The sequence below is a fragment of the Chelonia mydas genome, chromosome 2 (assembly GCF_015237465.2).
Source record: "Chelonia mydas isolate rCheMyd1 chromosome 2, rCheMyd1.pri.v2, whole genome shotgun sequence".
In the NCBI taxonomy this organism is placed as follows: domain Eukaryota; kingdom Metazoa; phylum Chordata; order Testudines; family Cheloniidae; genus Chelonia; species Chelonia mydas.
This window is the reverse complement of record NC_057850.1, coordinates 93,195,504-93,223,358: the sequence shown is the minus strand read 5'-3', so window position 1 is coordinate 93,223,358 and position 27,855 is coordinate 93,195,504. Positions and strand designations below refer to the sequence as shown.

General features: G+C 38.9%; 1 long non-coding RNA gene across 1 annotated transcript; it reads left to right on the top strand.

Moving 5' to 3' along the window:
* Positions 1-27,000, top strand: LOC122464507. Its single transcript, XR_006288601.1, has 3 exons — positions 1-38; positions 22,296-22,401; positions 26,500-27,000. It is a non-coding gene; the product is annotated as an uncharacterized LOC122464507 (long non-coding RNA).
* The last annotated feature ends 855 nt before the right edge of the window (positions 27,001-27,855 follow it).

Genomic DNA, 27,855 nt, shown 5'->3' with positions numbered 1-27,855 from the left:
CTACAGAGATCAGAGTACTGACTCATCTGTCTGCCACAGTAAGTTACTACAGGAAATTTACTGGGCATATCTTTTCCTTCCTTCCACTGGGAAAAAGATCCCAGAAAAGCAGCAGATCTACTTCTTTTCCTCTATATAGGGGGAAAAAAGTGACACATAGGGGCTCTCATACTGTACTGGTCTTCAGTAGTTTTTTTCCACTGCAGTGTAATGGGCTGGAGGCAGGTCTGGATGGTTCAGTGTCATGTATCCATTGGCCAAAACCCTGTGTAAGGTATACTTAATGGGATTTGGGAGACTGCAGTACTGGTTGTGGAATGACCATAGGTGCTTCAGGCACTAGTTCTGGGTTAATAGTCCTATCCCAATCAAAACTTAAGTAGGTCTCAGGCAAGTAACACTGGCTGTTTGTTCAGGTCCAGCAGGCAAGAATTTCTCAATTTGAGGGAGGTTATATAGGAAGTGCATTGTTAAGTAATGATGATGATCCCAGTGGAGTGAACATTGTAGACAGTACAGTTTCTGTGAAAGATTGTGATGCTGCAGAATCTATAGAAGCAACTTGTGTCACCACTGAGACATTTTCTCATCCCATTTTTTAGAGGAGAAATAATCTGTGGGACTAACTCCATCACACACCAATTTAACTAAATGATAATCTTCTTGATACAACCTCCTACCCTGTTTCTCACTTTTTTTTTTTGCGGGGGGGGTAGGCGTTTTCCCTTGCTGTGTCTTTTTCTTTACCCTAGTACTGGCTTCTCCCTTAAGTGTTCAGTTTACCTCACAAATGTTACATAGTTGGAACATTTTCCCAGCAGGCCTAATTAGTGTCCAATACAATGCAATAAAATTTAGCTCTCAATTAGTCACACAGTCTCCTTGAGAATGTACAAAATATATATATATATATATATATATATATATATATATATATATATATATATGTCTTTATTACAAGATTCTCTGGGGTTACAGAAGCGGATTAAAAATATTTTATCAAAGATACAGAGTCTGCTGAATGTGCTCTTGTAACTCTAAACAGTTGGGAGTATTTTAATTTTTAGGAAATAAAATGAAGGGGCGGGAGAAGTAGCATCATTAGAAAGCTGCATGATCAGCTGTCAATACAAATTGAAATAATCAGCATTTGTCCTTTTTAGAAAGAGCCCTTTGAGTGTATTATATCTGCCTTCTGAGTGGGTTCTTTTTTTTTAAACACTGCTGTAAGGTTTTTTTTTCCATTCACATCTGGTCTCTCAAACAGATATTCATTAGGCATATGTTTTCATAAGAATAAAAGGACAAATGTTGAAGCATTTGTCATTTAACATCAAAATATATGATTGTCATAATGTTAGTGTGCTCTTCTTCTGGAGCTGGTGCTGCATATGCAAAAGATTATTCTAGAAAGAAAGAAGCACAATAATATTAGAGCTGGATAAGATTCATAGCAAACTATTGAGTCAACTCACACTTTTCCTTTTACAATATGTTCACAGATGGCCTTTTCCTCTTCAGAATCTGTTCATGTATTTTAAAACATGCTCAGTACTTAATTGCTGTGTGTAATTTTGTTTCGTCTGTTGTTCCTATTGTGTGACTGGTCACCTTTTTCACATGAGAAGATTTTGTTCCCTGATTGGTCAATGTCACTGTACTGAAGAAGGGGCTGTGTGTGTGTTGAGCGTGGGGAGGTTACCCAAAAAGGTTTCCCTTTTAGTGGCTTTGAAAATCCCAGCCTTTATTCACAGGGAATGGGTAGAGCAAATCAGAGTTAGAGAACTGGACTGGGGATATTTAAGGAAATTTAATACCTTTTTATTTCCAGACCAGTGAGTCAATGCCTGATACATCACTACTAGAAAAAAAATATTTTCATATTCTATTGTGTTCAGGTTTTTTTAAATTACTGCAGACAAATGATATAATCTTTTGTTACAATAACTATCTTTTAGCTCTCTGGTGATGAAGGGTTTTGGCTATATAGATAAGTGATGAGCAGTACAGAGGCCTGTTCCATCTGGTATGGTGACATTTTATCCAGTTCCTGCAGCTTTACAGCATAACAGATGCTAAAAGTGTAAGTAATGACACTATGTGGTAGTAGTTTTTATATCTCAGGAAGAGATGGAAAAGGTCAGGACTACTCATGTTCTATCCATTTTGTTCACTTGGCCAGATAATAGTGATAGTTTGGGTGTCCAATTTTTTTCCATTCAGTGGCAATATTGGTTACTTCACACCTAATTCACCTTTGAGCAGATTTTAGCTGCCATCCTGATCATTACATGTGTATGACCCAATAGGGGTCATAATGTTCTAGGATAGCATTAAGATTTAGTTAATTGGCAGGGCCTGATGAAATTCACTCTAAGGTACTTAAGGAACTAATTGAAGCCATCTTTGAACCATTAGCAATTATCTTTGATAACTCATGGAGGGTAGGTGAGGTCCCATAGGACTGTAAAAGGAAAAATATCTCTATCCTTGGGATATGTAAGGGTTTGGCAGAAAACTGGGAAACCACTGGTGTGCAGACATAGCATTAGGGAATGGAGGCAGAAGCTTGATAGATAAACTATAGGCACCTGTCTCAGCTTGATAGATAAAGTGCTACCCCTCTCTCTTCCCTTCTCCTTGTTAAGGGATTGATAAGCTTGCAGCTGCATAAGGAATGTGGGGATCTGAAGAATCTTTTGGGTAAAGCAGTGTTATCTCCCCCTCCCTTCCTTTCCCAGCTACACAAAGAAGCTTGGGGTCATAGCCCCTTCCTCCCTTCCCTGCGAACTGATGATCCAGGGAATTTGTGGCTGCAATTATTGTAAAGAAATGTATCTTCAAAGGAAAAGTTATCTGTAGAATATGCTAATACTGTAAAGAGTAATCAGGGGCGGGGATAATTATATTCAGTATATAGCTATTAATATTCATTGTGTGGGCATTTATATTACTCAATAAGGGTTTTGTAGTAAATGTAGATATTTACATACCAACTTAAATAAACAGAGTGTGCTGTAACTAATTCAGTGCTTACTTGACAATTGGGTCGAGGGGAACAAGTATCTCAATAAAGAAGCCCATACTCAAATCTGCCTCTGGGTCAACCTGCTCTTTCTCTAACACCTGTCTCTCTAAAAGGGGAATCAAAGATGACCTGGGGAATTACAGACCAGTCACCCTAACTTCAATACCTGGAAAAATACTGGAAAAAAATACTAAACAATCCATTTGTAAGCATCTAGTGGATAACAGGGTAGTATGTAAGCACCAGTGTGGATTTGTCAAGAAGAAATTATGCCAAACCTACCTAATTTCCTTCTTTGATAGGGTTACTGGCCTACTGGCTAGGGGGCAAGCAGTAGATGTGATATATGTTGGGATTTGTGGCCAGGCTTTTGACATTCTCATAGATGAACTATGGAAATGTGGTTTAGATAAAATTACTATAAGGTAGGTGCAAAACTAGCTGAAAGACCATAGTCAGAGTTGTTTACAATGGTCCTCTATCATACAGGGGGGTGGGGAAGGGGAATGTCTCTCATGGGGTCCTTCCAGGATCTGTCCTGGGTCCAGTACTATTCAATATTTTCATGAATATATTGGATAACAGAGTGGAGAGTGATTATAGAACTCGCTGTTGACCACAAGCTGAAAGGGGTTGCAAGCACTGTGGAGGACAGGATTAGAAATCAAAATCCAATTGACAAATTGGACAATTGGATTGTAACCACTAAGATGAAACTTGTAAAAACAAGGGGAAAAGTACTTCACTTATGAAAGTAAAAATCAAGCGCACAAATACAAAATGGGAATAACTGGCAAATCTTCAGATAAAGAGGACAGGGATCAGTTTTTCTCCACATTCACGGAAGGCAGGAGAAAAAGTAAGGGAGATTTTAGATACTTGGAAAATCTTTATAAGGCTGTGGAACCCCTGACACCTAAGATAGGTTAGACAAACTCCTGTCAGGGATAGTCTAGGTATACTTGGTCCTGCCTCAGTGTAGGGGGATGGGCAGCATGATCACTCGAGGTCTCTTCCAGCCCTACACTTCGATGATTCTACTATGTTCTGGTACGGTAGCCTCATGTAGTTCCTGCAGGCAATACTCTTATATTAAAGATAGGAAATACCCATGGGATGCATTGTTACGCTCTGAGCATGAGTGTAAATCTTGACCTCTGTGGTGCTAAGGTCCTGCAAGAGCACCTTATGAGACACCACAACGGAAGCTAAGCTGCACGCAGACTTAGGGAAAACAGCTGGCAACTACTACAGCTCTCTTGAGCCATAGAGGCAAAAGCTGCTATGTTGGCTTGTTGTAGCTTTGAAGAAAGCAGATATGGTGCTTTGGTTTGAGGAGACAGAGGAGAAGAGAACAAACCGCTACGTCTAGGTACGGTGAATGATTTGGTGCTCGGAAAGAGAGAGAGAAGACATATTGTCAATAATGGTTTCCAATAGTACAATGGGTTGTCTGAGTGAAATTGTGTAGCAGAGAAAGAGCATCTCAATTTTTGTTTGTTTTTGACCTAGACAAATCTCATGTCCAGAGGCTGCACTTTAGTCACTATTAATTTACAGTGAGAAATGAGTAGGCCCAGTGATCTTCTCAATTATTCCAAACTTCACTGAAATCCAGACCAGGACACTAGCCTAGCATGGTTAGAGATTTGGCCTCTGATGTTATGATAGTGGTTTGGAGTAGGCAGGATTAGTAAAAGTACCTTTTCAATTTCCTTCCCCTTCCCCCAGAAAGCATTTCAGTCTGTCTCCTCTTCCATACTCCTCCCCTATTCTTCACAACAATAACGTAAAGAGCCTCAGTTTGGCTGCCTCTTTAGACACCAGTGTTTCTACTGCACAGACTATGGATGCAGCCACTGTGACATCTCACCCATGCACTGCTGTTTCTTACAGTTCCAGTTGTGCTTTTCCATGACCCATATGCAGGATGTCTCTGTACGAATGTATCATGTTACTGTGAAATAATGGTGTGTCTGTGTCTTGACTGGACTACATAAACTCATACTCTGCAGTTGGCTCAATATGTTTAGCAATCAGCTAGCGCAATGAGAGAAGGCAGTACCTTTAGGTTTAGCACAAATGTAGCTGAGTCTAATGGTAACGGGGCAGGGAGTGAGCAGAAAACCTAGATGCAAATGCAGTCTGCATTTGAGGTTTCTTCCCCCCCACCCAGTTCATCAATAGGTGATAGGGGAGAGCTCATTGAGAGGGCATCTTATATGTGGGTTTCCCCTAGATTGACCCCTACCCAGGTTAATTCCTTATGCTGTCTTCATAATAAACTTTCATTTTTTTGAAATAAAGTATTTTTAAAATACAGATCACAAGAAACAAAGCACACTAAAAGCTGTTAGGAGTATTTAATGGTGCTTATAAACACTCCTGTGAAATTTGCTTGCCGCTTTTGGATAACCTTATTTACAATAGTAATTTGTACCCCACAGAAATTATCTTTACTTGTATGGATTTTTCTCAGGCAGCAACTTTATTCATTGAGATCTGAGTTGCAATATATTTTTCTGTGCCAGTCCTGAATGCAAAATGAGTGGAGATCTTCCTTTCAAGAATATTAACTGAATTTGCTGCCTCCTCTAAAAAGCTGGGGGGGGAGTAATTTTCTTCTTCTTGGGCATTCTCACTAGGCCTCCAGCAACTCAGTTCTTTAAGACCCTTTCTACACAATTTGTCCCCTTAGGAGGGTGTTACACTCCCTCATGTACCCAAGAAGCAACAGAGGTTAATATAGGCAGCAGGGAATGCACCAAAAGGAGATTATGATAGCTGCTATAAAGAGTGCTCTCTCACAAGGGAGAAGGCTGGCTGAGGGAGCTAGTAATGAGACTGTTGCCTAATAAAGGCACTAGTAGCAAGAGTATTGAGTTTAAATCCTGTTTAGTTATATTTCTGTTAAATGTCTCTGAATATTTTCCCCATCACTGTGTTTATAGTGAGTTGATATCACTCTTCTAAAGCATCAAATATTTCATGTGTCCAGAATGGAAAGAGTCTCTGAGAGGAGTTCAACCACAAAATCTGCCCCCCTCCCCCCACACACATACATGTTGTACTTTTCAAAGGCATAAATGGCAGTTTGGCCCTTAACTCCTATTGGAAATCAATGAGTTTAGGTGCCTTACTTCCATTTGTGCTTTGGAAAATCTCCGCCAAGAAGACAAAATTAAGAGAACATTTGCCTTAAATTCTAGCCCTGCCACTCGGGTGTACCCATCTAGATCTTATTCCAGGATTAGGGCCAAAGAGTACAGAAATCCCCACATTGTAGCTTCCTGAGTAGGAGTCTAATTATCTTGTTGAATCTGTTATACTTTTTCAAACAGAGCTGTTTTTTTCCAAATAAAATCAGTGTTTGCAGCCTTCCCTACCCATAACATTTATGTTCCTGTGTTGCACCCAGTCTTTCTTGTGTTTATATACTATACATTTTAGGGTTGCTACATTTAACATAAGAATGGCCATACTGGGTCAGACCAAAGGTCCATCCAGCCCAGTGTCCTGTCTACCAACAGTGGCCAATGCCAGGGGCCCCAGAGGGAGTGGACCCAACAGGTAATGATCAAGTGATCTCTCTCCTGCCATCCATCTCCACCCTCTGACAAATAGCGGTTAGAGACACCATTACATTACATTTAAAGGGTGTCAAAGACACAATTAGACTATAATAAAACTCCCTGAAAACATGTGGTGAGGTTGCTGTAGTTAAAATATATATAATTTTAAAAATATAGAACAAATGTGCCAGATCCTCAGCTTCTAAACATCAGCACGTTCCATTACAGATATTCTAATCTCTTAGGGCAGGGACTGTCTCCTTTTCCTGTGTTTGCAGGTGGCCTAGAGCTCAATGCTTTCTTCATCCATTACTGGGGCTCCTAGGCACTACCACAGTACAGACAAATAAGAAGAGACTTCAGTGACGCTCTGCTCATTTACACTAATTGAGAGTCTGGCCCAGCAGTTAAAGAGAGCACTTTTCCCCAAATGTATCAATAGGAAGAGTTTGCCAGAAAAGAACCAAAAAAAAAAAATCTTTTGATAACATGCCAATCCTCTCCTGCCCACAAACACTAAAAGATTCACTGAGAGGATAATAAAGTAAGCAGACATAAATGTATGCTAATAATAGCCAACATACTTGCAATGGACATTAAATCAATTATTTATCTAGCTTCTGGTCAATGTGAAAGTGAGAAGGAAGTTGTAGGTTTATGTCACAAAAAGAAAAGGTTGCTGCAAGCTCTTCCTTCTGCGATTTAGAAATGGTATGGATCCTATAATGATGTTAAAGATGAGCATGTACAATGCCCCACAGTTATGAAATCATGTAGCAATTATGGTCTTATTCTTAGTTATAAGCTATGAAGGTTCTCTGTCATCTTGCTACTTTTTCCTAGGGAGTCGTCATCTGCAGGATATAACCAAGGCTTTGCTACTGTGGTTGGGATCAATTTTGTGGTGGAATGGGAGGTGGGAAAGGTTACCTTACACTGTGTCTCAGTGTAGGAAATGTTGTTGAAACACTACCCTCTCTTAAACCACTTCAAAACACACTGATTTGTCAAATTATAATTTGTCCTAGGTGTGATATAAACCAGATAGAAGGAATGGTTGTTGTCCTGAGGAGCTTAATATCTGATGTTTTTGGTGTGAGCATCTCACCGAGAAACACAGTGACTTTTGCATGCTGGAAACCTTGTCTAAAATCACTGAGGCTCTATTTGCCAAACCTAATGTACATTGCTTTGAATTCAACCTAAAAATGATTATATCTATTTATTACTAGTGTAGTGTTGTTCATTGTTGTATGTAAAACATCCCTCAAAAACTCCTTAAGTCACCACAAGATTTTCAATACTCAAGAAACTGAGACATTAAAATCTGGATTATAGAAAAAGTGATGGGAATGGGAGAGAGTAAATGGAAATCAAAAAAATCTTTTTTAGGATTCAAACAATGAAAAAATACCAAACTCAATAGCCCACTCTGTTATATGCTGCCTCCTTTGGTATACGGCTATGCCTTCACAGCACTGGAACCTGACCGTTCACATATGTTTGGCTTGCCTCACTATAGGTCTGGGTGAAGGAGTGTTGTGACCAGGGAATGGGAAGATCCCAGGCAAATCTGACCACAGGTTGTGTGCTGTTTGGAAGAGGAAGATTGATCTTGCCAGAGGAAGGGAAAACACAAGTTCCAACAACACATAGCTGGAGCAATTTACAATCCAGGCAATAAAAACAGTGGAGTGTCTGACCTTGTGTGCTTCCTCACAACCCAAAAAATTGAAGAGTTGGCTTCTGCTTCTGCAGTGCCTATGGTAGTCTCTTCCTTTTCCCACTCTGGTTGCCACCTGAAGTTCTATCCACTTATTTGAAACATAAGAATGTCCATACTGGGTCAGACCAAAGGTCCATCCAGCTCAGTATTCTTTCTGCCGACAGTGACCAATGCCAGGTGTCACAGAGGGAGTGAACCTAACAGGTAATGATCAAGTGATCTCTCTCTTGCCATCCGTCTCCACCTTCTGACAAACAGAGGCTAGGGACACTATTCCTTATCCATCCTGGCTAATAGCCATTAATGGACTTCGCCTCCATGAATTTATCCAGTTCTCTTAAACCCTGTTATAGTGTGCCTTTGCTTCCAGACTCTCCTATCTGCAACCGAAGAATGGCCTGTTTGCTTTCCTCCCAGTGTCATATCTTACTCTGCTTTATCTCCACCCTTAAGACCTTGCTTTCAACCTCTTTCCAACTAAATCATTCCAACCCAATCACCTGTTTACGCTCTTCACTCCCATTTTAAGCGTCACCACCTGTTTCTGCTTTCTTTACATCCTCTATCTACTCTTGTACCTTCGGCTGTGAGCAGGCCTTGGCCTATATAGAGGAATGTAGGCATTTCTCATGAATAGGTTCTACTCTGACCAGCAGCTCCATATGAGCAGAACATGTATGCAAAGATAGGATATCTGTTGTAGGCTGGCTTACACCCATACACCAAATTATTCTGAAATGGTCCTTTTTTTTAGTGGCAACCCCAACTATAACAAAATTCAGCAAGGAGCAGTGGGAGCCATATATGACAACAAAAATAACAATCCTGCCCACAACCAGGAATGAAAAGGATTATTGCAGACCTAAATTCCAAAATGTGATCAGTGATTCTTTGACCTCTACTACTCATGAAAGTCACCATCACACATGACTTTTATGGGCTGTGCTCCAGGCAAAGGCTCAGACCATATAATGGTGCCTCACTGTAGTCCATCTGGTAAATCCAATGACAGGTGCCAATCAGTCATCTGTCAACATAATATTTTAACACCTGCAGTAAACACCCAGTGATTTCTTTCAGCTAGAAAATGGTAAAACCAGAGATTCCAACCTTCAATTAATCTTTGCAGGCATAAGAAAATAGGGTGGAAAAAAAATCCCTCCAGCTTGCTATCACTTGCCCATAAATTTTATCTTACTGTCGTTATAGTGCAGCTTCAGTTCACTGTTTGTTTTGATAAGTCACTTCACCTTTTTAAATGAGAAGAAATAAATCAGGCTGTCTGAAAACGGTTTCTAAAAAGTCAAGGTGTTTTGTGAGAAGAAATTAAAAAGAAAAAGCCAAATAAAAATTAGGCAGAAATGGGTCTTTAAATTAGGGTCCATTAGTAGTGATGCTATTGCTATAACCTTTGCTATTTTTTCCTTCCTTGTGAGATCTTATCTTTACTGTGAAGTGTCAAAGCAAGGAGGCAAGCGGTGGTCATGGTGTAGTGCATTAACTAACATACAGTGTTTCTTTCTCTTTAATTTGTAATAAACTTTTAGTGAACTTCCATGGATATTGGCTTTTACTGCTCAGGTCTAATAGAGTGAATCAAAGCGAAAGTATCAGAGGCGGACTTACACTGCACCTGTAATGAAGAAAGAGAAAACAGCATTAGATTAAGCTTTTTGTTGGATTGATTACTTTAGGATTTTTATGTTAATGATAACAGTTTGGTATTGCAATTAAATAAATAATAATATAAAGTTTGTCCATCCACAAGGTCCTCATTTCTGTTACTTTATCGTTTTAAAGGAGCATAGTCAATATGAAGTCTAGTCACTTTTTTAAAAGGCTAAATGTTGTGGGGTTTGTGGGTTTGTGTTTTTGTTTGTTTGCTTTTTCCAGGTACTGCACTTGTCCTGAACTCCACTACCATTTTTTGTGGCTTTAAGCACACTTCCCTGAAGTGTGGTTCTCCCCCCTTCCCCTTGTTTCATAAAAGACCTGCACAAAGACAAGGGGAAATAAATTGGAGGAACAGTCAAAGTTATGGCCCACAAAGTACTATAAATAAACTGGAAAAAAATAAGTTGGCCACACTCAATGTCTTTTTTTCATTTATAGTAATCTTAGGTAGTAACTGCAACAATAGTAGTTAAAAATTGTTCGAAGTGCTTCATTTAAGTTGCTGAATATCGGAACAGAAGGTTTTTTCTCCCCTTTGTCACAGACATGACAAATATGTGTGGGTTTTTTTTTTTAAAGGGGAAAAAAAATTAACACGGACAGATGGTGCTTATCCAGCCTGGTGAGAAAAGTAACTGTTTCCCTTATGCTACTAAGATTATGTTTACACTGCATGATTATATCAGGAAAGTAGGCAGCAAATAATCATCAAGCAGAAGGTACAATATACATCCCAGATTATCAAAACATAACATCAAAACTTGAATGGGCTTATTAAGAAAAAGAAGTTGGTTTGTAGTCCTATTGCTAACATTATTGTCGTTAAGGATTGCAATATTTTTCTCAACACAGAGAGGGTTGCTACTTATGAACCAACTGAGCTCTAATTCCTTGTGTTTCTTGATATGGAAAATACACTCACTTCTTGGTGAGTCAATGCATATGTGCTGCATAAAATTGCAAAAATATCACTGGGCTCTATTCTTTTATATATAGTTTAAATCTGAGTGGGAGATTTTTCAAAAGCACAAATGAGAATTCCTCACCCAACTTCCACTGATGGTTGTGGGGCGTTTGCGTGTCTAACTGTCCTTTGACTTAGAATATCTGCTGGAAAGGCACTGTCCAAGAGCTCTTGTCTCCCTGCCTGAACCTAAATATAGAAATAATGCACACTTCAGATGGCATCTCCTCGTAACAAAATCAAACCTTAATTCAGTAGTGTTTTGGAAAATGTTCAGACAGCAGCTCCCTCTGTTATGTCAAGACAACTCATGACATTTCATCATGCACATCTATTACTGTTTGCAGTCAAAGGCAGAGCATTCTGGTCTGCTTGGCGTTCAGCTAAGCTATTACAGAGCATGACAATAGATTTGTGAGTAGTTTTTTCCTTTTTTTTTCCCCTTCTAATTTCTTGCTATTGTGCTACTGAAATCTGAAACTTTTCCAATGCACTTACACTACAATTCAGCATATTCTATATCTGTATCACTTTCTTTGATGTATTTTGTTTTCTGATTTGGGAAGCCTGGGGACTTCCTTTCAGGAGCTGTTGAAGTCACCCAAGAGTTTCCCTTACTTTTCACTTCCCAGGAACGTTAGCTCTAATGTATGAAGTGTCGTAGCCATGTTGGCCCAGGATACTAGTATAAGGTAGGTGAGGTGATATCTTTTATTGGACCAACTTAGTTGATAAGACTGTGAGCTGAATTTGTTTCTCCAAAAGGGAAGTTGCAAGTGAGAGTCAACATCAGAGACAGAAGCTGCACTTTCTATCTTTGCTATTTTTTTTCGTCTTTCCTTTTGTGTGTATTTGTTTTGTTTTGCTTTTTAGGCAATGGAATTGGCCTTCAGCAACAATAGCTCTAGGTCATTTCAACTGTCTGCTTATTTTTATGCCACACACCAAACAATTTTAATTTTAATTTTAAATTATTATTTTTAATACCATCTAAAACTGTTAAATGCTAAGGGAGAAGGGGGTTCTTTTCAAAACTTTCACCAGCTACAGGGAAAGGAAATAAGAATGTTGTTAAAATGAAAGCCTTAATATATTACATTTCAAATGTTTTTCCTTTTCTTCTGTATATTTAAATAAAAAGTTAAAAATATTTTGAATGGTGTTTGCCCCATGGTACTATTCAGGCTGAAGTCTCCGTATACCAAATCCTGAGCCTAGTTCAAAACTGTTTAAGGTTGCACAGTGACAGAGTCATGTTAACGCTTTTGGGCCTATATATATTCCATCTAAATTCATATAACAGCAATTATTTCTGTGATATGACCTGATAAGTTACATAATTTTAGAGAGCGGTCCTAAAATGCTATGAGCAAGATTCTCCTCTAATGTGAATTACAGGGTTGCCGATTTTGGTTGGATGTATTCCTGGAGATTTCATCACATGACATAATATAATATTTAATTAAAGATTAATCTTTAATTCCCAGAGGCTCCAGACCAATCCTGGAGGGTTGGCAACCCTAGCAAATTAGTGTAGCTCCATTAAAAGTAACGAGACACCACGATCTAGTGATTAGGGCCTTGATTCAAGAGATATGGCTACGGCCTGCTGTGTGACCTTCACCTCTTCGTGCTTCTGTTCCTCCTCTCACCTTTTTTTTTTCTGTTTTTTGTCTGTTAAAGCCAAGTCTAGCCTACAGACTTCTGTTGGCATAGCCACGCTGTTCAGAGGTGTGGAAAGTTGTAATTCCTAACCTACGTAGCAAAAGCCCATAGTGTAGATGCAGCTATACTACCAAACTGCACTTTTAACTGTATATTTTTGATTTTCTCCTGGTGGGGTGGCTAAATACTTGTACAGCGGATAGCTTTGCCCATCTAGCTGCTTCCTCAGTACGATGCATCCTACTCCACTGAATGCATCCGATGAAGTGAGCTGTAGCTCACGAAAGCTTATGCTCAAATAAATTTGTTAGTCTCTAAGGTGCCACAAGTACTCCTTTTCTTTTTGCGGATACAGACTAACACGGCTGCTACTCTGAAACCTGTCAGTAGGAGTGGTTTGCTTGTATAATAGAACAGTATTCCTATACCAGCAAAGCACTCCCAGTGTAGACATAACCTTGATTGTAAGTTCTTTGGGGCAGGCAGTTTCTCTTAATGTGTGTTTTGTAGAGGGCATAGCTCAATGAGACCCTAGTCTTGGTTTGGGCCCTTAGGTGCTGCTGTAATAAAGAGAATCTGCCCCATGGGATATATTTACTGTTAATCCTAAGTGCTCCAGCAGACTAGGCAGGATTTGTTATACCAAGGAAGCTTTTCTCCTTTTTCGTTTTGTTTGTGTGTGGAGGGGCGGGGGGAGGGACATTCTTTTTTGTGCCTTTCTTTGCAAAGAATATAAAAACAACATAAATCCAAACAGATAAATCATCCTTTCTCTTCTGTTCTGTTTTCATTCTCCACAGGATTCATGTCACGCTTCTATCCTAAACAGTATGGTTTCCTTTTTGAATTTTTTAAAAGAAAGATCAGATTAAGAGATACCATTATAAAGAACTCTCAATGCAGAGATTTTTTTCCCCTTTAAGACTCATAAATGGTCTTTTTTCCTGTTTCTAAGGCTTTAAAGCCTTTCTGAATCCTGAATATTATGGGGCCAATTCTGTACACCTAGCTCAGACAAAATTCTTATTGACTTCTTTCCTATACATTTATTTAATTGGAGTTTTACCTGAGCTAAGACTGCAAGATTTAGCCAAAAATAAAGTGGTTGAGCTTTGTAAAAACTCTGCATTCAAACTTACTTTGTGCTGATAACTATCAAGTACACTGTAACTTGCATCAAGGCTTTTTCAATCCATTTGTTTCAGTTGGGTTGGGTCTACAAAGTCTATGTTTTTAGGCCGATTAGAAGAAAATAGACTTGCTTTCACACTGAATTCAAATAAACTTACATAAAACATGAATCATTGGGTATGAAACTTCAGGAGTCGCCATTCATAGAACTTTATAGAGATCTATAGCAATAGAATTTACTAAGTATATAGCAAAGAGGGGGGAAAAGCCCCCAAAGCCTGCTTTCAATAAGGTACAGGATTGTTTTCTTTCATTTTTAATGTTTTCATTCTGTCTGTAGACTATTCAGAACCCATTTGATCTTATATGATAAATAGCTCATATAGTGTGTTTTATGTAACTCTTTTTGAGGGTGAGGGGGGTGGGGAATTGACCAAATGGGCTATCAGATGTGGTAACTACATGCTTCAGTAACAGTATTGATACTGACTAGTTTGTCAGTGTCTTGGGCAAAGGTGGAGGGAAAAACAAACCCAAACTACTCTTATGTTCTGCTTATTTGTATTATTATTTTATTTTATTATTCTATTCTACCTCTTTCCCTTTCTGGGTTCATTCCTTTTTCTTATACTACATCAAGGTCCATATTTTTTTTTAATTATCTCCCATCCCTGTGTTCTTTCTCTTTCCCTTTCCTACATGTGTTCTATACCTCCTCTCCTATTCTGTCTTCTCTTCTCTCCTACTCCAACATAGACATGTGCCATGTTCTCACATAGCCCATTAATTTTTTTTCTCTGCTGCCTGGCTCAACACCTACCCATGTACTTGCTCATACAGATTATAATTTTTACCAGACCTAATGGCCATAGTATTAAGCCTATTAGGCACAGACTGATACTGAAGATTGGTGCCCTCCTATGCTATGGTGATAGCGAGTGGAGAAGCCTAATAGCTCCTCAGAAAATGGGGTGGGTACTAGGACTCCTACCAAGGTGCTTCCTCTGGATCCTGCCCAGAGCTGAATCAGGCTAGTATGAGGATTGCCTATTAAATCTGAAACTCAGCCTTCTCAATTCTGTCTCTGCTGGAAGGGAGAAGGACTAGTCTCTGTCCCCCTGCATCCTTACCCATGCACCTTCTGGCTATCAAAGCGTGTGTCTGGTAAGGAGGGGTCTGTGCTATTTTACCTTTCTCTCAGCCTTCTCTTTGCTGTGATTGAGGGTGTCTCTCTACTACATCTCCTCCTCCTCTTTTCACCTGTTGCTAGTGGTCATCTCCACTCTTTTACCTCTTCTCCCAAGTCTTGGAGGTTTGGTGGGGGGACTTTCTCTGTGACTTCTGCCCCTCATTCCACAGATTGAAACTGACAGATTATCAGTTTCATTGCTGTCAGCAGGGATCCATGACAGCAGCATAAAGAAAAGACTGGTCAGCTTTCAATCCTCAGCAGCTTGGGATAGCTATGGGCAGTGGGAGAGACACTATTTTTGCCTATCTGCACATTTGGAAGACAGCCCTGCATTGGTTACCCTTTTTATGTTTGGAAGGGCTTTTATTTAGCAATTAGCAACTTTTCCTTTTAATGACGCTTAGATTCTTCAGAGGTTAATGGCACTCACTGAAAACTTCCTGCTCATGCTAAATTAGGGGCTGAGTTGATTTTGTTTGACTTGAATGTGGTGCCACAAGTACTCCTTTTCTTTTTGTTGATGTATGTGTCTCAGTTGATCACAGTACAAGTAACAATTTATGGACAACTAAATAATTCATATTTCTGAAAGTAGTAGCACTTTTCTGACTTGTCCTACTATTATGAATTGATTTTATATTCATTGTAATAACTATGCCCTAATGACTCCATTTGATGCTGTATAATTAGAGATAATTCATACTTTCAATCATAAACAATTTCCCAGCTTTCATCCTTTCTTTACTATGCAAACATACCTTCAGAGAGAGTAGTGGGGATTCTCCTAAATATATATTTCCCTTTTGGTGAATTTTTCTCTTTACTGTCCCCTTTTTTGGAGAAGACTTCTCATAGTGAGAATGACTGACATCCCATATAAAATGGGCCTAACTCCCTCTTAGTTCTTCTGACCTTATTAAAAAGAAAGAATCCCACACATTTCCTGTTTAGGCAGGAACCTGGGCATCTGAATGTGGAGATACTCCCTATGAGAGATCATCTACCTGTCTAAAACTGAGGGTAAAATTCCTCAGCAGCATTGCAGTATTTCCTGTGGGTTTCTGCTTTGCAGTTGCAAGCACCCTCTATTTCTGGGGCCCTCAGAGTCAAGTGTGGAGTATTGGTAGCATGGCTTTGATGAAAATGTGTGCTACAGAGGGAGATGAGTATACAGTTTCCAAGGAGTAGCTCAAGAGCCTTCATATAAATGTCTTAGGCCCACAGATACCTTGTGATCTGTGGTAGCTAGTTCCTCATGGATGCAGGGACAACTGAGTGACTAGAAGAATACTGAGGAGGTAAATCTTGCCTCCACAACCATCTGGCACCTGCTGAAGAATTCCCTTTTTACATCCTTCCCATGCCAATATCCTTCCCATGATGCAGGGGCAGACACCAGTCTCTTCCATTCCTCCCAGTCACGTCCTTGTGTGGAGAAAATGAATAAGCAAGTGTTGTTTACCCCTTCACATAACACAAGAACCAGGATTTACCCAATGAAATTAATAGGAAGCAGGTTTAAAACAAACCAAAGGATATACTTCTTCATACAACCAACAGTCAACCTGTGAAACTCAGTGCCAAGGGAACTCATTGAAGGTTGAAAGTATAATGGGGTTAAAAAAAGAATTGTACTTCATGGAGAATAGGTTGATCAGTGGCTAGTAGCCTAGATAGTCAGGGATGCAAGTCCATGCTCTCGGTGTCCCTAAACCTATGACTGAAAGAACCTGGGCCTGGGTGACAGGGGATGGATCACTCAATAATGCCCTATTCTGTTAATTCCCTCAGAAACTGTCGGACAGGATACTGGGCTAGATGGACCACTGGTCTGATGTAGTAAGGCCATTCTTATGTCTTCTATCTTGATAATTGACTAACTAAAATGCAGTGTTCTTTTGAGGATAGTGACATTTGAGAAAAGAGCTGAAAATGTAGTAATGCTGTAGAAATAGAGATACAGAAGTTGGAGCTTGGAAGCCAGAAGTTAGTGTACTTTATAATTAACTACATATACTGTAAGACAAGTGTTTTCTTGAAAATATTCACACTCTTGTTCTGTGCATAAAAATCAACAAATATACATAGTGTTTTTCATCCACAGATCTCAGTGCATTCCAGCATACGTACAAACCTCTCTTCTGTGCCTGTACTTCCTCAATAGATGTCCTCTCTCTAGCTTTTTCACTAGTCCTTTCAGTGCCAGTTTCACATTGTGTCCCAATGGCTGAACAAATGTATGAATCTTCCTGTCTAGAAAAAGCCTTTATTATCTTATTATTATTTAGTATCTGATATAGAAATGCCACCGTGACACCAATTCTCCAGGGTTAGCTTTCAGGGCTTCAGTTATCCTAGTAACTGAAATAGCATTCAACGGTTTGCTTGTTAAAACCTGCAGCCTTACAATGAGTTTCTGAGATAGTGTATATAAATGATTATCTGCCTCCACCCAAGACTGAAACACTGAGCCTCTCCATACAGTTACACTACTCTCTCATCCTGCAGGATACCACTCAAACTTTGACTTGAAGAAAAAAATATTCTGTTCCTTTCTCTGCTAGGAACTTCTCTATTTTAATTAATGGTCCCTCATGTAGGAAATACTTCACAAAAACATACAAATATTTGAGTGCTGGGTAACACGTAGATTGGTTTTTTTTATGAAAAGAAGAACTTTGTGTTGAAACTTGGTATTGGCATGAAGAAGCAAAACATTTTTTCTGTGGTGGACTTTTGGAATTAAGAATTTGTTTTCTACCCAGAGAGGTTGAAACTCCGCCTCGTCCCCTCTGCCACGTCCCCCCCAAAAGGGCGGGGGGAGAAAGGGAAGGGTCTGAAAATTTTAGATGGCCAAAATAAATAGAGCTTGAGAGCTCAGGTGATGAGGGGGGATTATGCAAATGAGCTCTGTCTCCTGGAGACTCAGCAGATCCCAATTCTCTGAAATGCTTGGTGAGAAGACTGGCTTGCAGTGTCAACAGCCAGCAGGAGTTTCTGTAGTTCTAGGGGACAGAAGCTTCCATGGTTTTATTCCTTAGAGTGCTGATGTAAAAATCAGTTTAGGAAGAAACCCACCCTGTGTTAGGAGATCAAGCATGATACATTGATATATTCAATAATTCCCTTGATGTATCTTTTTTGAACCCATTACCTAACAGCTTCAGGAAGAATGTCTTTGTGACTTTGCCTTAGAAAGGAGACATCTCAATCAGCCACAGAATGCCAATATCAGAATTGCACAACTACTAATTTAGGGCTGGATCCTCTCTGATGATGATGAGCACCTTAATTTGGACTAGGACTTCAATGGGAATTAATGTGATCTCAACAAGTCACAGGAAAGACCTCCTAACAATCAGATTTAGTCTCTATGGCAAGCAGTCACTCACGGTATGTCTACACTGCCATTGGGAGGTATAATTCCCTGCTCAGGTAAACATACTCAAGCTAGCTCTGCTCAAGCTAGCACACTAAAAGTAGTGGTGTGGCTACAGTAGCTCAGAATTGCGGCCCAAATATAACTCCTCCTATGGTCTTCAGTACATAGCTTGAGCAGCCACCCATGCTGCTGCAGTCAAACTACTATTTTCAGTGCACTAGCTAGCACAGGGCTGTTATGTGTACACATCTATCCAAGCAGGGAATCTGGTCTGCTTTAAGTCCTATGTTTCATCACAAATGACTCCATTGCTCCTGTGTGATTTACAAAGCTGATGCAAACGAAAGGGAGAAAAAACAGCGAGGTAGTAAAATGCTTCTCTCTAACGATTTAAAGAAAAATCCTTTCACTGTTTAAATAGTTAAAGCCTTCTATTGGAATTCAACATTGTGCCATAGGCAACAATGAGAAAAGAGCTTAAATACTCCATAAAATTACATGGCATGCAATATTAGTTTGGTATTTTGGGACAAAATGCCTTATTGCTATGGATTACTTGCTAATACCCTAGCTGAATTAAAATATGTGCCCAGATATTAGCTCTTTCAAAAAAAAAAATCACTGAAAAGAATTACATGAGCATAGAAAATGCTGATATCCGAACTTAAAAATAAACAAGCTGTTTGCTACTGGCCATCAAAAGCATGGCTTGCAAGGATAGGCTCTGCAATACTGGCAGGGATGGAAATAATGCCAACAATTTTCCAAGGTAATATTGATCTTCAGTGTTAGGTATACACTCTCTTGGCTAGAGGCCCCAAACTATTATCTACCTACCTAAAACAAAGATTTATATACTTTAAAAATTAAAGTGGGAAGTATGAAGTTGCATACAGAAAATATGGGTGTGCTGCAGACACTGAGTTGGAGGAGAATCTATCATTATAGAAAATATGAAGTCAAGTCAAAAAAATAAAAAGCTAAGATACAAAATGTAAGACTAAAAACAATTGGAAACCCCACCCAAGCGTACGCTACATCTACTTTGTAACCTTCTCTGGAATGCCAGAATAATTTACTGTCTTCATTACTCATTAGATGCTTCATTATGATGAAACAACAGGTTTACCTGACAAGAGACCACTTCTGCTCGCTGTTTGCAGAGAAAACCAAGGATTTGATTGCAGTATTGTGTAGGATGAGATGTGGGTTGCTGAAAAATGTATTTTTTTAGTTTATGAAGATGACTCAACAAAAACAAAAATGCATGGTCAAAAGCGAACACGGTCCCTAATCCTTCAAGCACTTACTTCTGTGACACCAGAACTGGCACCTGATGCCTCCACATTGCCATTAGAAGCTTAGGCTGGGTTTGTGTTGGAGGACCCTGTGAATCTAGGCACTGCAGGATGTACTGCCCAGAAGGGCAGGAAGGCTGCCCCGACCTCCAGCAGCCCACTGATTGGCTCATGCTGGTATATAAACCAGGAAGTCATCCTGGGGAGCCGGCTGAATAATGATGCAGACTGCCTGCTTGCTTCCACTCCAGACTTTGCTTGTCTGTGGATCCTAGACTCCAGATTCTGACCCTGGCTCCTCCCTAGTTCTGCTATTTGCCCTTGTCTGTAACATGGTGCCTGACCCAGACTGTCTGGGATCGTCACCTAGCTCAAGCCTGCTCCCGCTACTCATCTCATGACTCCAACTTAGTAGCTGACCAGTGCGCAAAGGATCACCCATGACCCAACCCTGATAGTTTACTCAAACCACCTTCACCCATCCAACCCCTCCCTATATGATGGAAGGGGTGGGCTTCCCTCTGACCAGCAGTTCCCCACAGGCCCAGGACCTTCAGGGTCAAGTCACCCTACTTCCCCTGAAATAGATGGGCAAACAAAAAACATGAACCTGGTACTGGAACAGTACTTGAGGTGGATATTACATCTTCCAGCTCCAGTGTAGATGGACCCACATAGCTGGCCTCCTATGGCACCCCTGTGGGTTGTGACATGGACCTGGACTCACCCAGATTCTGGTCTTCAGTATCCAGGCAGTCACAACAACTTAGTCTTGCTTTAAGAGAGACAGCCCTCCGCCTAAGTCTGTGGATTATGATATTTGTCAAAGTTCAACAGGACAATTACATCACAAATGAACTCACTTAAGGTGGTGGTAGGACTCTCATCCTTCAGGGAGTCACTGAAAGGCCATAGCCTTGTTCAACACCCATAGATAAGTCCTATTACTACTCTAAGGACTGGTTTGGCATCGGGACACACTCCTTTTTCTTAGGAGAGAGGTCAGCAGGCATCTAAGCAGTTCTGGCATTCCACCAGGGCCTTCCCAGGAGTCAAGGATTGAAGGCCTGTTCCCTCCCCAGTCTGCCACCACTTGAGCTGGGCTGTTGCCTTTTAGGTCCTCCTTACTGGACAGATATGCCCTTCAGATGTGGTAGGAGAGGGTGCTCTCCCAGCGTAGATCCTCAACATTGGCCTGGCTGCTGAGGGGTTTGTACACCTTGTCACACTGCTGTCATGCCCATAACATGCAGACTGTGCGCTCTTTATTGTATAACCTTTGCAGTATACTTTTGGATATGAAGAATATGGGCTTCATAGCTAACAGGGAAAAGAGGTATAGAATTTAATCCAACATACCCATAACACTCAAAACTTCCATTTTCCATAGCAATGTAGTGGAAGGATGACATTCTAGATGTCATAACAGGTCATTAAAGCTCAATCACCGACATCAAACTGTACTACACATGTCAAGTTCCATGTTTCTTATATAACATAATGATCTTTGAAAATGATAGTGTCAAGAATTGCATTTTATTTGGAAGCTGCAACTGAGAAAACTGTCAAGGCTAATGTAAGTAAACAGTGAACTAGTATCATTGATAGGGATTTTTTATAGTTGAAATATGGACATTGGTTAGAAGAGAATTCTATACCTCAATTCTGACAGAACTTTATCAGACCTTTTTTTAAAAAAAAATGATTTAAATATGCGGTTTAAAAAGAATTGAGTATTTAGAAATGAACAAATGAGTCTTAATGAATACACAAAGCAACCTGGAAAAATATTAGACTATAGATACGGACTAGGAATGATCTTTTTGAGTGTGATTGTTTTTAATCCTCTTCCTTCAAATGGAAACAAAACCTCAATCTTTAGTTTAGAGGGCAAGATTGCTGTTTTCCCAGATTGGCTTTGGAATTAGGAAGACCTGTCTAGCTTTAACATCTTCATCTGTTCCACCTGTTGTACTTACAATGCTGCCAAAATATGTGAGCTCTTCTATGTCAATATCAAAGTCCTGGGTGTTGATTATCGGGTGTTGATTTTCAATCTTACTAATTGTGGGTTGGCCTGGAGATAATTTATATTGGCTTGCATGTTCCTATGGGTATGGGCTAGCAAGTTGATATCCTCTGCAAAATCAAGGATTTTTAACTTCTGGTTTAATGTCTGTTGTCCAATGCCCCTTGGTGGTTCTGTGAACTGACTCATTGTCCAATCACTACAAGTAAGAAGATCACAGGTGACATAAGACGTCCTTGTCCTTAGTCAATTCACTGTTACGTATTACCTGGCATGTCACATTTTCATAGAAGCTGTGAATGATGTTCAAAAATTTCTACGGGATTCCATAGTCGCATAGCAGCTTCAATAAAAATGTTCTATCCACTGTATCAATGGCTTTTTGGATATCTGTAAAATTCATATAAAGTGGTGACTGCCGTTTGATCAACACTTCTATGATGATACATAGTGTTGCTATTTGATCTATACATGATTTCTCCTGTCTGAACCCTGACTGTTCTTGCCATAAACTTGAAAATACTGCTTTCATTATTCTGCCTAGAATAATGCATGTAAATACCTTCCTTGGGCTAGACCGCAACTGAATGTCCCTCCAGTTTTTGAACTGACTGAGGTCTCCTTTCTTTGGCAGGTTCACAATATGTCCTTTTCCCCACTTGTTTGGTATTTTTTCTTTCTTCTCTTATATATTTTGTAGGAGGTTTATCAAAACGTCCACTGTCGTCTTCAAGTCTGCTGTAAGTACTGATGTCTTTCCACTTTTTAACAGATTAACAGCCCTCTTTACTTCTAATGTGGTGATAGACATCCAGATAATCTCCTTCCTCTATATCTGGGAGATTGGCCATTTGTTCACCATTCGTTAGTTGACTACAGTATTGCCTCCATGTATTTAATTGTTCAGATGTCATTTTAAGTTGCCCTTCTTGTCTGGAACTAATCGGTTGTTGTTTGTTTTTCTTCCTTATGACTGTCTAATGATATTGTACAGTATGCCATGTCATTTTGTGCTGAAGCAATCTGTGCAGCTGTTTCCATTTTGTTTATAAGAATAAAATGTCATTATGGAAACCTACATTACAAATTGGATCAACAAATTCAGTTCAACTCAACTCAATTGAGATAGACCTAGACAAGAGATGACAACGCAAAGTGGCAAAACCTGCAAGGAAGCTACTCCACTCATGAATTTACTCACTCCTAAATCCATAACCAAAACTGATATGTGAAATGTGTGGATAATGTATAGGGTAAAATAGGTCCAAGTAACAAAATAAATGGAGAGATAAACACTATGGTATATGTTAAGCCTAAGTGAAGTGAGAAGGCTGGCATCAGGACAAATAACTTTGTCAACTGGACATCTTACTATATTCTGGGCTCCTGAATGCCACCAGTGTTGTACACAGGGATGGCATGGGTCTGATACTACCAAGGAGGATGTCCAAAAACCTGAGAGAATGGAAACCATTTTCAGAAATAATTATAACAGTACTGTTTACATCAAAGTTCCAGAAAATGCCCATTAGTTTGATTTGTTGGAGTGTAATATTGAATAATCAAGAAAAAAAAGCTAGTTGTAGACTTTTCTACAGAATATAACAGACAGGGTCCTGGAGAAAAAGATGTCCTCGTAGCAATTGGCAATATGAATACTAATATAAGGAACACTACCACTGGCATGGAAGTAGCTATGGGAAAATTAGGACTTGGTGAAAGGAACAAAAACTGAAATTTTTGCTGATTGTATTTTTGGGGGTTTTTTTGTTGTTGAATGAACAACCTGGTCATAGGATGGACTATCTTTCTTCATTGTACTATTCATCAGATAACTTGGAGGTCATCACATTGATTCAAATTGTTCACATTACAACTGCAAATGAAGAATTTTAGAAGATGTACATAGCAGGAACAAATGTAGGACTGAAACATGCATTAGTAGTAGTTAAACTGAAAATGAAAATAAGAGCAAAAGAGATCTGAACAACAGAACTGCCCATGTTATAACATCACCATACTAAAACAGATGACAACACAACAAGAGTTTAGAATTGTGTTAGGTACTTGAAAATGATAGAGTAGAAGGCAAATGGAAATGGGAAAGGAAACTTTCACTAAGACTTGTGAAGAAAACCACAATGAATGGCTAACTGAGGATACATGGCAGAAAATAGACAGACACAAAATTAAACTGAAACTGTATCAATCAAGATCAAGAACACAGACAGTGACTCCAGGAAGAATACACCATAAAAAATAAAGAGTCCCAAAAGAGTGCTAGGAAAGACACATGAGATTTTATAGACAAAATGGTAACCTAAACTTAGTAAATCTTAATTGTATATTTTATTCTAGTTTTTCATAGTTGTATTTAGAGGAAAGATGGCCTTGAAGTTAAGGTACTGGACAGTGTATCAGGAGACTAGGCTCCATTCATAGCTTTTCATAGTAAGAGAGTAAGCTCTTACTATGAACCATTGTAATATGAATTATTTTGAGTGTTTTTAGTCTGAGTCATTTTCAAATTAACAGCTGTATCAAAAACTTCTTTTATGGCACAACAAAGGATTTATTTTTCACAATTTTTGATTCATAATAAAATTCAGTTTATATTAAATGGGGATATTCATTCTATACTTTCAACAGGCATGCCCTTGACCCTTCAAAGCAGATCTAGGCAGAACTCCACTCATTTCACTGGAGCTCTTCAGAGGTATAGGGGTCTACCCAAATGGATCAGCTTACAAGATGGGGGGCCTAAGCATTATGAGAGCATTGCTCCATTGATCTCTGGTGTTAGTTTATTATTTTCATCACAAAAATCTCTATTAGAGTGAACATGTTGTTTCATAACACTTATGCTAATGAAACTTACAGCAGAAGAAACTCCAAAAGAAGATGGTGGAAATAGGAAAGCTCTGGAGAAGAGCAACAGAAATGTTCAGAAACATGGAAAAGTGACCATATGATGGAAAAACTAAAAACATTAGGGCTTTGTTCAGAGACATTACTAAGAAGAGATGACATGAGAGATATAGAAATTACTTGTATAGAGAAGGTCAGTCAGGAGCTCCTAAATACCCTCTTACATAATACAGGAACAAGATGACAGCCAATGAAATTAAAAGGTTGAAAATTTAAAACCGATTAAAGAGATTATATTTTGAACACAGTTCACAATTAGCCTATGGAACTGGCTGGCATGGGTGAGGCAAAAGTAGGTTTCAGAAAAGGGTTAGACATTGACATGGATAATAAATATAACCTCAATGAATTACACTATTGAAGATAAAAAATGTACATGGGATATCAAACCTCCTGTTTGAGGACATAAGCCAGCCACCAACATGCCTAAGATTAGGAAGGAACTACGCCATAAACAAATTACTACATAAATCCTGTGAGGGGAGGGAAGCATTTAATATTTATTTATTTTAAATATGCCTATCCCTATTCCCTGGGACACATGTAGATTATATTAACAAATTAAAACAAATTGGACCAGGGTTCCAAAAGGGGGGGAAAAAAACTTAAATCTCAACAGATGTTTTATAAAACAAGTTTCTCTCCTTCCCTCAACCAACTAAAGTATCTGGTACTGACCATAGCTAGAAACACTCTAATGGATTGTCAAATTTGTTATAACAATTTTACAATAGAGACTGATTAAACCAAGGATTTTTTTTTAAAAGTTGTACCAACGATGTATAGATTAAAACTTAAAAAAAGAAAAATAAAGAAATGAAATTGTTGATTACAATTTGAATATTAAAAGATATTTCATTTTATTGGATTTTCAGCTGTGATATTTAGCAGAAAGCATAAAAAGATTTATGTTTGGTTTTATCCATTATTTATTGAGGGGAAAGTAATATATGTTTCAAATAAGGGTTTTCTCATCTAGCCTCAGGTGCAGTTCTCCTACCTCTAGTGTTTCCTGGAATAGAGCAGATGGATTTAATTAGCCAAGACAAATTCAGGAGAATTTCACAGTTGAATTTTGTAACCTTTATGCTATTGTGTTTCTCATTATTTTTTCTTCCAGCAATGATCTTTGCCCTCACATGTTTGTGAAGGGTGGTTCAGCAATGGACTCTAGAAGCAAATTAAAAAGACATAACTTCTTATGAAATCTTAGAACCAGGAGCATTTATATCATCTCCTTAAAGATTTATCATTGTTATTAAACTGCTAACTCATACTAAAGAACAATATGGAACATTTTAATAGAATGATAGCAGTGCTCATTTCTGTCCTTGTTAAATAAGGACCCAGTTCTGCAGTTACTGAAGCCAGTAGCGTATCTCCCACTGAATTCAATGCCAACAAAATTGAGCACCAGGGTTTGTTAAATATACCCACTGTAAAGTATCTACCTCTGGAGGTTTTGTAACATGTTTGTTAAAGGAAGATTCAATGAAGGTTTTGTTGGGGGTTTTTTGATGCAATTTACTGTGAACTCCTATACAAGTAATAGAGAGAATCCTGTACTCCAGCTCTGAACACTCTTGAACTTCAGGCTCTTACCCTATCTCTGTAATGGCCTGAGTCAAAATGCTAGAGCCAGATCTTATTTCATCCCTCTTGTGTGTATGTATGACAAAAGAGGGTTTAGTTACATGATCGTTCATTATTTTTTTCCCCACAGTAGTCCAGCCCCCATCAGCACAAAGGATGGATAGTGCTCACTGAATGAGCAGCTATTACATATTTTATTTTATTCCATTGCTCAACATGTGGCCCCAGGCCTTATTTACTATGCAAGCCTTGACTGAATACAGAATTATTACGTCTCATATTTTTTTTTTCTTCTCAATTTGGATTTTTTTTTCCAGGAACAGCAGAAGCCACATCCCTGACCCAAAGGCCAGCCTTCTGCCAAATCGCTGCTCCAGAACATGGTGTGGTAGAGCTTCGCAAAGAAAGCTTGAAGAAATATTTTAACATTGCAAACCAATGTAATATGCCCTAACCTGGTTCTCAGAAATCAGTGAATCGTTTTGAGTGACATTTCTAAACCAGTTCATTCCAAGACAGACATTTAGCGTGGAAAATTTCAGCACAAGCGTTAAAAGTTTGGCACAATTATGAGCTGAAAACTGGGTCTTCTAATGGGAACTGTCAGGCAACTTGAATAAAAGGCAGTGCTACCAGCTCCTGCTATAATTAAGAAATACCAAATCTGATGTGTAAAATTTGTCATGACAGTTAAGCAGTTAGAAAGGTTTAGACACTAACTTTTCTGAGGAGAAGTTGAAGGGTACAGATTTAGGATATCGTATCCTGGCGTAAGTTTATTTAGTAGCAACGGGCTCAAATAAAAATCCCTGATTCAGTTTGATTCAGTGTTTGCAGTTTAAATTTATCCATAGTCTGAATCACAAAATAAAGTCTGAGCATGTCAAAATCTGGGATATTTCTGATCTAGAATTTGCTAGTTAGTGTTCATATCTGAATAGTTGGTTGAATTACATAGCTCCCATTAATGTTTTGATCAGGATGGCTATGGAACAAAAGGTTGGCAACCAAACCTAAAATTAACAGGACTCCAGAAAGAAATAGTGTGGGGAAAAAACTTTCTACTTCTCACCAAATGCTGTTTAGTATGTTTATCACATTTCACCTTTGTCCCGCTTGTCCTCATCCGTCCCTCCACAAATGGAAGTCAACACCACACCATTTCATTTTGTTGCAAGAACATTATTTCCATTTCTGGCCAAAGAGTTTTGTAATGGGATTAGCACAGTGTGTTTTCAGTCTGCCCAGCAGTCGCTTGCAGCAGCTATCAACAACAGTTTTTATCTCAGCAAAGTGAAATGAAATTTGACATAAACTGTTAAATTACAAAAGCTATAACTTACATCTCTGCAGATTATCCATTTCAGCAGTTCCTCCTCCGGAAAAAGTAAATTAGTTAAACAAAAACTTGAATGACAAAATAAGAAACATATTATTTTACTATCGGTCCTTGGACCAGACCTGTGGAAATCCTTGAGTGTAATAGGTTTGCTAGTAGCAGAAGATCTGTAATCAGCTAGATAACTGTAGAGCTGCTTAGTTCAGCAATTGTCATACATCCAAATTCTAAGTAGTTCCTGACCAACGTTTTGGCATATGAGAGTACATCATGTAAGCAAACTTTTTTAGTTTTTTGTTTTAACTCTTTTCCTGCTATTTAATAAGAGTAGAAG